Genomic DNA, 12372 nt, shown 5'->3' with positions numbered 1-12372 from the left:
GCCCTTGTCCAGCTGCTGTGGGCTTGGCTGAAGGGCTCTGAGCTTGGCAGCTCCAAAGGGTGCAGGGAAGGTTTTGCTGTTGCTCTTCAATAGTTTAAAGTCAGATTTGTAGAGCAGTGAAACCAGAGGTTGAACGGAAACCACCACCTTATTCCACTTCTCCTGTTTTCTGCACGCCAAGCAGGACTTTTGCACTGAGCTACTTCTTTCCTAAAAATATATGCTGTAGGGGGATGTCCCAGGTTCTCTTACTAAGCCTGAAATGACTTGTCAAAGATGCTAATGTGACTTTGTCCAGCAGGAATCTTGTAAAATTGTTTAAGCAAACCCCTAACTAGGGCCTGTCTCGCACGCCCTGCTAATTCCTGCAATGTGTCTGTGTTAGTAACAGAGTTTCTTTAATTACTCTGTACTTGATGATCTTAGTGGTTGCAAACTGAAATTACTCAAGTGAACGCTGCAGTATCCCAACAAGAACTGCATGTTTTGTCAGTAGGATCTTTGTGATCGGCGTGTTTGGGCCACGGTTTATCCCCATTTAAGGCTGACATGGCTTGGGGACTGGGTTGGCTGTTTTAGTGGAACAGCGTGTATCTCCAGTGGAAGTGTTTTTGTTTTCAAAGTCAAACAGCACATTGTGGACACATGGAAGTGTGTGGCTTTCAAAAAACAAACCACTATTTATGGATGCTTAGACAGCTAGCGTAGGCCAGTTTGGTGTATTTTTAGCAGTAAAGTAGGAAGTTCGCCATTTTATGGGGGGAATTAGGATTTGATGAACCTAAGGTTGCAGATTTCAGTTTCAGGTTATGTCATTTGTTACTTGGAGATGGAAGAGCCCTGGACTATTAAACTACTGGCTCTCTAGCCCTGGAATGGCAAGTTAAAATCTCCCAGGAGACGTCAGGATCTGCTGCCGCTCAGTAGACAGGCTCAAGGCATTGCGTAGTAGGAGAATCCTGAGCTTGATCTTAGCCCAAAACAAAGTCAAGTCCTGGTCTTTGGCCCCGTTAGTCGCCTGTAGACCATGAAACAGGATTGTTATGGCTGAAAACAAGTCTAATAAAAACTATTTTTATTATTAAAATAAAGTAATATTACGAAGACAAGTAATATTGTTATTCCTTCAAAAAGGATGCATGCCGATGTGAATGCTTCATCTGTTGCTTTCTGGAGGACGTGATGACACTCCTGTTTAAAATGTTATTGTTCACAGGCAGAAGTGTAGTCAGCGCATGACAATAGCCTTGGATTTAATGTCTGCACGGGTTAAATTAATGAATAATTTTCAGGAGAGCAGTGCCTCAGTATCACAAGGTGGGGAGATGGCTTGCTACGTGCTGTTGTACTTCGGTTTGGGACAGAGCGTTGGTTCTGCAGCTGTGTGAACTGCCAGTCGCCGTAAGCCCGACGCTGTGTGTGACAATGGAATTGCTGTACAAACAGGGCTGGTTTCTTAACGTAAAAAAAATGCAGCAAGGAATTTTTAGCACGTTGTCATGCAGCACTCTGTTTCCTGGCTTGTACATTCAAGCTGTGTAATAATATTTATATACAAATGCTGACTGTGATTTTCCACCCCGGAAAAAGGAGATGTCATTTAAAAGTGCTGTGCGTGATGTAAAGCAGAGATTTTTGACTTGCGTACTTGCATATGGTGTGGGTGTGTATTTTAATTGTTTGAAAAGAGATCATTAAAAAAAGTATAACATTCTTGCTACATAAGCACATTCTCCTGAAGTAAAGGTCATTTTGCTCTTTAAAAGTTGCTCTTGGAAGGGAGGAGAGGTGCCTGATGTTGTCTTTTCCCTGTTCCTACCTTTTGAAATTCTCTGAAAACAGTAGGTAATTAATTGTTGGGCTGAAACAGCTCTTAGACCACATTGGAGCTGGGATCCAGTAACATGAGAGCGGCAGTCATGACCACATGGCATTGGCACATGGGAGAGCATTTTTCCCCCTGAAGAACCGCGCTATTCGATCTCCCCGGAGCCGACACCTGCGTCCTGCAAACACGCAGACTCCTCTTACTGTCTGAATGACCACACTGAGTCTCTTCAGCTTTGCTGGAGCCGGGACCTGTAAACAGTTCCAAGGCAAAATTGCTGCTTTTCGGTTCCAGCCAAGGAAACAGTTCTGACATCTTGCCAGTTACCAGCACATTTCTGATCCCGGTATCCTGGGGCCTTCGCTTTCCTGTTGAAATCTCTGCTCCGAACAATCTCGTAGCAGACTGTGCGTATAGAAAATAACGACATGCCAAGCTGAGACACATACGTTCATCATCTGATCCACGCTTGACCAAAGAAGGTTGGATCACAGCTTTGTTTTATCCTGCTACAATGACAGAACCCAGATGTGAAGGTCCTAAATCTTTAAAGTTCCTGTTTTTCCTCCTTCGTAAACTCTTGGAGGCCAGGGTTGTCGTTCTGGCTGTGCAGCCGCTGGTGCAGGGTCCTACACCTCAATGGCTCTGCAGTAACAGGGTCACTGGGCTATAGGCGTACCTCTGCCAAGCTGCATTTCTGGATAATCCCTCAACAAAGACTGATGCTCTTTGTTGGCAGCAAAACACAGGGGCCCAGAGAATAATAAGGTATTGGAATAAACAAAGGGTGGCGTAAAAGCCCATCTGCCGACCTGCTGAGAGACCTGCAGGTAAGCCCGTGCGTTCTCCGCACCCAGGCAGCACCGCTCTGACCAGCGTTCCTGCTGCATCTCTGTCCTCCTGGTCTGAAATATGGGTATTCTCATCTTGGGCATCTTTAATCCTGGAAGAGCTCTGCTGTGCAAACACTGCTGCAGCGCACAGCTGGGGTATGTCCATGTGTGTGCATAGGCACAGCCCAACTCCCCTGCTAAGCTAGAGCAAGGCCAGTGCTTCTGGGCGGGCTCTCTGTGCTTTAAACCTCGTTAACTCTGCCCTAAGTGGTGAAGCTTTGTAGAAACACAGGTCTTTCTAGAGCAGTAATCTTTAGCCTCTGATCTCCTGGGAGGTGGGAGTTGAAGTTGGATCTGGAGATGTCAGAGGGTGCTTTGCTGTGGTGCTGCACCTGCAAGGGGTCAGTGGCGAGTGCCAGCTCCTGATGCTGGTGGCTTTTGGCTGGTCCCGTGGATGCCTGAGGGAGGTATGGGTTATCCAGGGCAGCTGGAACATACTTCAGACATTTGTGGGGTTTTTTAATTGTACATTTAAATTATAGCTACTGTGTGATACAGAGTAAGGGGGATCCCATTTCCTCCCTCTCCCTTCCCAAAAGAAAGGAAGCACCGTGCGTACCATTTGAGGGAACGCAGTCAAGCTTGCCCTGGCCCCAAGCGTGGCTCATTTCGACAGTACTTTTGCTTCTCTTCTTTAAAAGGAATTCTGCATTCTGGTAGTTTGTGTGGCTAGATGTGGGACTTTGTCACACTAACAATAACAGTGTTTGTGCCCCCGCTCCATGGCAGGCATGCCGCTTGTGTTTTCCTTGGCTTGCCTGCGGACATCTTACAAATTTTCCATTTTGTGAAGAATAAGGACACTTTGTGCTCTCCAAGCAACTTCACTCATTAGGCTTTGCAGTGCACTGTCTGTACGTTAAAAGCCTGCCCCGGGCTCAGACCTGCAGTGAAACGAGCGTCTCTGGTCACTCCCTGCTCCTTGTGCCTCTGTGTTTTCCCGGGTCTCAGAGTACCTAGCCAGCACTTCGCCTCGGAGTGAGCCGCCAAAGCCTTTTGGACGGGCGTGCTGGTACCCCAGCGCTGCCGAGGGTCCGGGTGGGACCCCCTGCAGAGGTGCCGGGAGGGCGGGTGGGTTGTGGCATCGTGTTTTCCCAAGGACAGGTTGTCTTCCTCTGTCAACACAGGGAAGCGGAGTTTGGTCAGCAAAGTTGTGTTAGTTTTTTGCAGATTGCTTGATACTGATACCCTTTGGAATGGTATTTTTAAAAGAAAAAAGTAGAAATAGTTTTATGTGCTAAGTTTAACATACGTTAAGAAAGAAATGAAAAAATACTCCTCCGGATCCACACCGCAGCAAGAGCTGCCCGTGGCTGTCGGGGTGGCCGCGAGCAGGGTCGTGTTGTCCGCGGGGCTCACGCAGTGGAGCCAGGCCTGCCCCGGCGGGACCCAGGGCCGTGCGCAGGGGGAGCGCTCGTTTGGCGGCTCTGGTCCCCGCTGCGGCACGTTACGTGGGTCGCGCTGGCGCTGGGGTTTGCGTGCCGTGACCCAAGGCGCGTGTCCACGCGCTGCCTGCGTTTCCTGGTGTGTCAGTGGAAGACCCACGTGCTCAGCAGCTCTCCCACTCGGCAGGATTTTCAAGTCTTTGCTGGTGACTGCCAGCAAAAGTTTTGTGCTTTTGCTTAAACTGTGCTCCTCGCTGTGTGCAGGTGAGAGCTGAGTTACCGGGGAGCCGTGCAGAGCTCCAGCAGCTCGTTAATTAGCCAGCAATGGAAACTGGCCGGTGCTGTGGTATGGCCGACACTGGTGTTCTGCTCTCCTTCAAGGAGGGAGGTGGAGGTGGCAAACGCTGGGTGCCCCAGCCCAGAGGATGCTCCCAGGGGTTGCCTGTCCTGCTTGACTGGGGAGATGTGGAATGCAGCAAGGGATTCGGGGAGCCGGGCAGAGGCCAGCCGGGCTGGCGGGGGGCCAGTGAGGGGACCCCTGCTCTTGCCATCGCACCCCAACACGGCATGCTGTTACTTTTGCTGAGGAAATGAGTCTTTCTGCCTGAGTACCCTTTTGCTCCGTGAAAAGAGATGTGTTAACTGTCCGTTTTGAAAAAGCTTCATCTCCAAGTGGGTGCTCTTGGCCGAAGCAACAGCTGCCAGGGAGGGGGATGCTGGTTGTGCACAAGCAGAGTAACACGGCTTTAAAAACCTGGGCTGGACGGGACAGCGAGAGCCAGCACTTCCTCCCCTAACATGTTCAAAAGCAGTTTTAAATCGGATTAGGATTATAACAAATGTTTCATGGTTTACTCTTTGCAGGGAGGATCAAAGGCCAGGGAGGACTCTTCAGCTGTTTGCTTTTCCTTTATGTAGAAAGATTCACTGTGACTGCCTTAAAAAAACCTAACCCACTAAATACAATAAAAAAATAAAAATCCTTGCTCAGAAAAGCAAATTACTTGACCACAACCTAAAATAAGGTGTTCATTATCTGCTGACTTTTTTTTTTCTCCATTTGCTGCTTTACTGAGCTCCATTCAGAGGCAGTGCAGGGAGCAGGTCTGCATCCCCAGCTCCAGCTGAACTGGTCCCGAAACGGGACTATGTATCTGCCTTAATGTGCTCCATCATCGCAGCTTCTGGGCAAAGAATGAGATTCAGACTCGACTCCGTTGAAAAATACAATAGTGTGGTGTCTTGCTAAAGAACTGCTGCAATATTGCCTGGATTTGTGCAGAGACTTTCTTTTGCTGTTTGGTGGAAATGTTTTAAAATGAGAGCAGTTTGTGTGCGTATTCCTGTTCAAGATGACCAGGAGCTTATCCTGCTGGGAGGAGGCCCACAGACCCAAGCAGCAAGGTTTAATAAAAATAGTAGTAACAGGAGAGGATAAAGCTTTGTGGTTAAAATAGAGCACCACGTCTGGCCTGCTGGCTTCTCCCTATTATTGTCCCGCAGATTTTTCTGAGAGAAATCAGTCAGGACTGGCCAAGCTGGAAATCTGGAGCAGAGGTGCTGTGGGGACATGTGCCGGGGGGTCCCTGGGCTGGGGGGGCTGTGTGGGCAGCAGGCGAGCTCCTCCCGTTTGCGCCTCATCATAGATGGAGTTTGCTGTGAAACCCATTTCTTGTTGTTGGCAGGGAAAATGTGGTATTGACTGAGGAAGGGTCTGCTTGTGCCTGTGGATTCCCAGGGCTTTGAGTCGAGAGAGCAGGTTGAAATGAGGAGAAGGACTTGGGGGTACTGGTGGATGAGAAGCTCAACATGAGCCGGCAATGTGCGCTTGCAGCCCAGAAAGCCAACCGTACCCTGGGCTGCATCAAGAGACGCGTGGCCAGCAGGGCGAGGGAGGGGATTCTGCCCCTTTACTCTGCTCTCATGAGACCCCACCTGGAGTCCTGCATCCAGCTCTGGAGCCCCCAACATCAGAAGGACATGGATGTGTTGGAGCGGTCCAGAGGAGGCCGTGAAGATGATCAGAGAGCTGGAGTACCTCCCCTACGAGGACAGGCTGAGGGAGCTGGGGCTGTTCAGCCTGGAGAAAACAAGGCTCCGGGGTGACCTTAGAGCAGCTGCCAGTGCCTGAAGGGGCTGCAGGAAGGATGGAGAGGGGCTTTTCACAAGGGTGTGTAGTGATAGGACAAGGGGGAACGGCTCTAAACTAAAAGGGGACAGATTTAGATTAGATGTTAGGAAGAAATTCTTCCCCATGAGGGAGGTGAGGCCCTGACCCAGGTTGCCCTGAGAAGCTGTGGCTGCCCCCTCCCTGGCAGGGCTCAAGGCCAGGTTGGATGGAGCTCTGAGCACCCTGGGCTGGTGGAAGATGTCCCTGCTGATGGCAGGGGGGTTAGAACCAGATGAGCTTTAAGGTCCCTTCTAACCCTTACCCTTCTATGATTCTATGAAATTAAACCCTGTGTCTGATAGCCCCAAATCCGCTCGCAGTGTGTGAGGCCAGATGTTCTCCCTCTCTTGGGGTCTCGCAGACGGCATCTCGCAGAGCTGTGCCCCGGGCTGGTGAGCTGGCTTTGGTCCGGGCTCTGCGGGCTGTTGCCAGCCCTGCCGAGGACCTGCCAGCCTTCCCGGGCTTCGTGGGAGGGTGCCTCAGAGCAGGATCGCAGATGGCTGAGCCGTGCCAACGGGCTGAGGAATGTTTGCAAGGTCGATGGGCTACAATAGCCACCATTTGTTTGTAGACTGATGCCTGTTTTCTCCTCCCCATGTAATGTGGTTTAGTTCAGAATGTGAACTAAATGCAGAATGAGGACTTAAACTGTGTCAGCACTGATGGATGTTTTGTAGGTGATGCTTTGCAGAAAATCATTAATTTGAAATGTTGGGATAGCAAAGAACATTTTTCAGGCTTTTCAGACAGAACATATTGTGGAAAAGAGGCTTGGAACAGATGCACTCATAGTTTATTGCATTTATCATATTAGAAATAAAGAAAAGACAATTTCGGCTCATTTACTGCTATATTAGTTCAAATAAACAGCTTTTCTAATCAATGCGTATGGCAAACACAATGCGTTCGTAATTGGCAGTAGTGGCTCCAAAATTAATGAGACTGTCCTTGTTTGTTGTCTGGTAACAAGTCAGACAGATAATGCATTGGTCTAATCTTATCCTTCTCTTGTATTCTTTTTAGTATAGCCAAACTTATGGTCTTATTTTCAAAATTTAAAACGTTTGAGGGTTTTTTTCCCCTCTCTATTTGAGAAAACGCAGCTAGGGATGAGAGGGTGTACAGGAAGCGCTCGTGAAGGCAGGCATCTCAACTACATCTAAGGGAGTCTTTTGCTCTTAGTTATCTAGAGGTATTTATTGATCTTTTTTGCTTCCTTTTCAAAAATACTGATTTAATTTATGAGGTGATAGAAGAGGCTGGGAGAATAATTTTACCTATGAGAGTGCAGCTTTGTCCAACTAATTGTCCAGGAAACACAGAAAAGATCTGCTGATCTAGCCCTGCAGATGTTTCTCATCTGGAATACAGACCATTTCTAGCCTTTTTTAATTTCTGTTTATTTTGATGCTTTATTATACTGCCATTACCAGGAAGGAAACAGTGCACAGAAATCTGGCAAGATGCTATTTGTACTTTGGTAACGTTTATTCAGTAACAATTTGGGGATTAACCCCTTTCTCTCCTTTTTCTCTCTGTGTTTGTGAGCCCTCACTTCCATTCTTTCATTGGGAACAATAAAACGTGCTGATGGGCATCTGGGTGGATACCCAACACGGTTGTTATTAAACTACTTGAAATTTTATAGATACATTAATTTTCCAGAGTGGAACTAATAAGAACCTGTTGGCTTTTTTTGCCACCTAGTGCTTCGGTCCCTGCATTACTGTGGAAGGTTGGTGTGCGCGCGGAGGAAGGACCCATCTGCTGCAGCCTGCTCCGCCAACGCGTGTTTGATTTGTCAGAGAAGTTTCCTTGAGCGTGTGGAATAAACTTCAACCTTCTGCGTTTTGCTAGAGAGCTACCAAGGGCTGTAGCAAGCCCTTCGTGTACCAAAGGAGCAGGCTTATACGGTACCTCTTGCTTTCAGAGCCTTTGTGATCTGGATTTTAACCGGGCAAATCCTTCTTTCTGAAAGATGCTGGTATTTTCTGTGTTTCTTAGAGTGATGCATGTTCCCACTGTGGACAGAGCTGAAGATCCCAGCAAGCACACAGAGCATCTTTGTCGTCTGGATTGGTAGCCAGCGATGCTCTGACACAGCTAAGCTATCCTTCCATGCGATAGCTGAAAAATTAAATATGGGCAGAGGCAACAATCCCGTGCCACTTTATTTCTCCAAATCTCTGCTGTAGACGTGAACGTGTGAGGTGAGTGTGCCTACCTCTGTCGCACGTGCTTGCATTGACGCCTGCAGACACACACGTAATCTGAGGCAACGCTGTGCCTTGTAGCTGCAGATGGCCAGGAGGACGTCTGTATCTGAACCGGGTGGCTGCAGGGAACCCACTCCGCTTGGAGCTCTGTGTGTGTTCGTGCTGAGGGACGGTGGAAGCCCTCCTTTCCCCGCGCAGGTTCTGGCTTCAGCAGACCCTGCGGTATAATGGAGCTGTTCTGCTCCAAAGGGGAGCAGGAAGGTGGGTGGATTAGGAAAAATTTAGTATTAGGAATTTTTTTCCACCAGGCCATGTCACACTGAAACCCCGCCATGGCTCTACGGCTTACCAGGCTGCTCGCCGTCCCTCCCGTGAGCACTGGGCCTGCTGCTGTCCTGTCCATCCATCTGCGGCCGTGGGTCCCGGGCAGCGCTCGGGGGCTGTGTGGGTCAGTGCTCTGCGAAGCTGTACGGTGGCGATGGCAGTGGGTTAGAGCAGCACCGACAGACTCCTGCAGTGGGTAATATATTACCTTTTGGTACCTGGCTATGGCGTCCAGACCTCCCAACATTTCATAATCCACAAATGGAAAAGTGGCACTTAAAGTGAATTTATTCAGGTGGCAGCACTGTAAAACATGAAAATAAGGCTTTTCAATTGCTGCACATACGTTTGAGTGTCAATGAAAAGCTTTTTATTTGATTTTAGAGCCAGACTTTCAGAAACCAATGTGCCTTGTGGTCTGGAACCGAAGGTTATGGGTAGCAGATCGGAACGGGGCACTGCGCAGCGAGCAAGGGATTGCCAGTGAAGCTGCATGGCAGAAAGGCAAGAAAACAGTTGGGCAGCTCATAGCAGAAATGGGAGGGGGAGAGATGGGAGAGGCAGAATGCAAACCGAAATTGCTATGGGGTTAATATGTAAGTTTTAATTTGCATGCCATCAATTTTTTCACTTTTCTTGCCGACGCGTGGTGCACGCCTGCCCGCCCGCTCGGTGCAGCCGTAGCGTGCCATGCGGCGAGACCGCCCAGCGCGGGGGTATCTGCTTCGGGAGCTTTTCAGCTCCATTCAGCTGGAGAAGCTGCCTGTGCCCTGAAGACAAAGCAGGGAAGAACTGTAAAACAACGGTGAAGATGCAGGGACAGTGAGCAGGAGTGGTTTTCCTTTGCCTGCTTATTTTACTTGACGCTGTCCTTAAACATAAGGTCATTTTATAGCCTGCCCGAGGGCTGCCAGGCGGAGGAAGTTACCTTGCGAAGGAAGGAACTAGCCCATACTGTCTAAATATTGTCGATTGTGTACTGAATGGAGGCCATGGCTTGAGGAATCTCAATAGTAGCTCTTTGTGCCCCTGGCCGCCTCCTGCCAAAGTACTTTCCATAATTAGGCATAAAACATATTTACATTCCTGTTGTCTTTGGTCCCAGACACACACCTGTGTGTGTGCGTATGTACATGTATGAGGTGCAAGCATATATATTCCTATGCATTTAGAATATATGAACCTGCCCAGCGATCCTGAGAGTGGCTGCAGCAACCGATGGAGGTAACGGGGATGCGTGCTTTGGGACAGCTGGGTCGTAACTGCAAGAGGCAGAAGAAATCCCTCGGATTCCTCCCTCTGCCAAGCAGGAGTACAATCCCCATAGAGAGGGATACTGTATTTTCTCTGAATCGGAAGGTCCAAACTGAATGCTCCCTTTTAAAGTTCATTGATGTTTGCATGGAAACCAGAAAAATGGGCTTAAGTCAAGAATGCAATAACCTTGCTTAAAACTGCTCTCCATGGCAGAGACTCTTCCGCTTACAGCCGTTCTGCTTGCGTGAAGATCAATGGCGGGGTACAACACTGTGTGTAGCTGTATCACTAGCATATTTATAATACAGTGGTTGATGTACAACAGCTTTTCCATGCGCGTTTCTCCCCCCCCCTCCATGATAACTAGCAGCCAGGCATTGATTAGTCCAGTTTTGGAGGAAAAAAGTCGTGCAGGACAACTGGATACTTCAGCGAAGAGATTCCTGAAACGGGTCCAAGGGAGAATGGAGCAGTCACGTGGTGCTGGCTCTGTGCCTGCTTCCAGCTGCCGAGTTTCATTAGAAGACAGCCAAAATACATTAATTAGTCTTCTAACATAACTTCCCTGTGCAGGCAGTGGTACAGCTTTCGCAGCCATGCCATCAGGACAGAGGAGATGGTCTGTACAAGGTGTGAGTAATGGCCATCTCTGTGTCAAGATGCAGCCCCTTCCTGAGGCTCCCAGGAGCACACCTTGGTGGGGGTCCATGCTGGGAGGCAGCCTGGTCCGGATTTGGGCTTTCCCAAAGCTCAGCCTTGCTCCAGATCTGGGGCTGTTTCCAACCTACCTCTGTATGAAGACTCATCTGCTGCATCTTTCCGACAATGATTTGAGACAGGTACTCTCTGTCAGCTAAATGTGTGTTACACTCAAATGTACAGGGTAATCCTCATTCCTATTGCAAAACTACTTGTAATAATTCTGCAGAAATTCAAGCAAAAATTAATGCTTCGTCTAATAATGACTTTACTTTTTCTCCGGATGCTTTCTGAGCTTTCAGGCACTTAATGGAAACACCAGTGCTCACACTTGGAGGGCAGGCCGGAAAGCTTGCGTGGGCTTGTGTGTGTGCCAGGGAGTCAGTTTTTTTGTCTGTCGGAAGCCTATTTCCATTATGCTTTTGTCAGACTTTGCCTCTGAAGAGGAGAATTTGGACTTTCCATGTCACAGCGCTCTGCAGATGTGATCCAAGCCCTTTACATCTAGGCAGTGCTGTAGTTAGGAGAACACCTACCAGCGCTTGACCAGGAGCGGGGAAGGCAGGGCCAGTGCTCTTGCCCTTTGAGGGAAACGTCTGATGGTTTGTTGTTTTGATTCTTTGCTCCCTCTGCGTTCACCATTTTAGATGCATGCTCACGCATGTGCTCTTTAGCAGCCTGTTTTTCCTCTAACCACTTCCAACTCCAAAACCTCTCCGCATCTTCTCAATGTAAATAGATTTCAGCTTGCCCAGTGCGGGCTGGGGAGACAGTAGTGACCTTCAGCTGAGAGCAAAGCATTTGAATTTGACCTAGTTTGCTGAAGAGTGGTTTGGCGGTGGCAGGGCAGCTGCCGAGCTCTCTCCTCCCCTGCCCTCCTCCTGGGGAAGGTTCTCGGGAAGCCCTGGGGCAAAGGGGCAACAAGGGGGAGATGCCCTGTGCAAGTGGGAGAGCTGGGGTGAAGGAGGATGAAAACCTCAGGGCTTGAGTTTTGAGTGGTGTTTGGGCAGCTAAGATGCAAGCAGGCTGGGCTCTGGGTTTCTCCATAGAGCCAGCTTTTATGTTTGCAGCTTTAGGTGTTTGAACATGTCTTCAAAAATCTGCTGTAGGTTAGTAACACAAAATGCCCTTCACAAAATACTTGTTTTTCATTTATTACATTTTTTCTCCTTGGTCGCTTTCCTTGAGCCTGCTTGCGGGAAGGTGGATGCTGTGGGCAGAACCAGGCTGCCATGGTGCTTCCCAATGCTAATTGGCTGCTCCGAGAAGAGCCGTGGCTGCTTTGCCATCTCTCACTTGTCCTCCGCAAGATCTTCTGGCAGTACAGCCAGTGGTTTGCTTGGGTGTTGATACCGCGTGGCACCACAAAGGGCCTGGCCTTGCTTCTGGACGCTTCGAGAGGACAATCCTAAGCCTGGAGGGGCTGTCGCCCCCTGAATCTCATTCTCCTTTGAGTGTGTGTGTGTGTATATATCCGTGACTTCTGAGATCTGTAGGGTTGTGTGTCTGCATGACTTTGGACAAGTAATTTCTCTTTGTGGATTGAAAGTTTGGTCCCAGTCATGATGGTCGGGACAGGAACTTCTAAAAGGCTGTGTGG

The sequence above is a fragment of the Opisthocomus hoazin genome, chromosome 22 (assembly GCF_030867145.1).
Source record: "Opisthocomus hoazin isolate bOpiHoa1 chromosome 22, bOpiHoa1.hap1, whole genome shotgun sequence".
NCBI lineage: Eukaryota > Metazoa > Chordata > Aves > Opisthocomiformes > Opisthocomidae > Opisthocomus > Opisthocomus hoazin.
The sequence above is the reverse complement of the archived record's forward strand: the minus strand, read 5'-3'. Positions refer to the sequence as shown.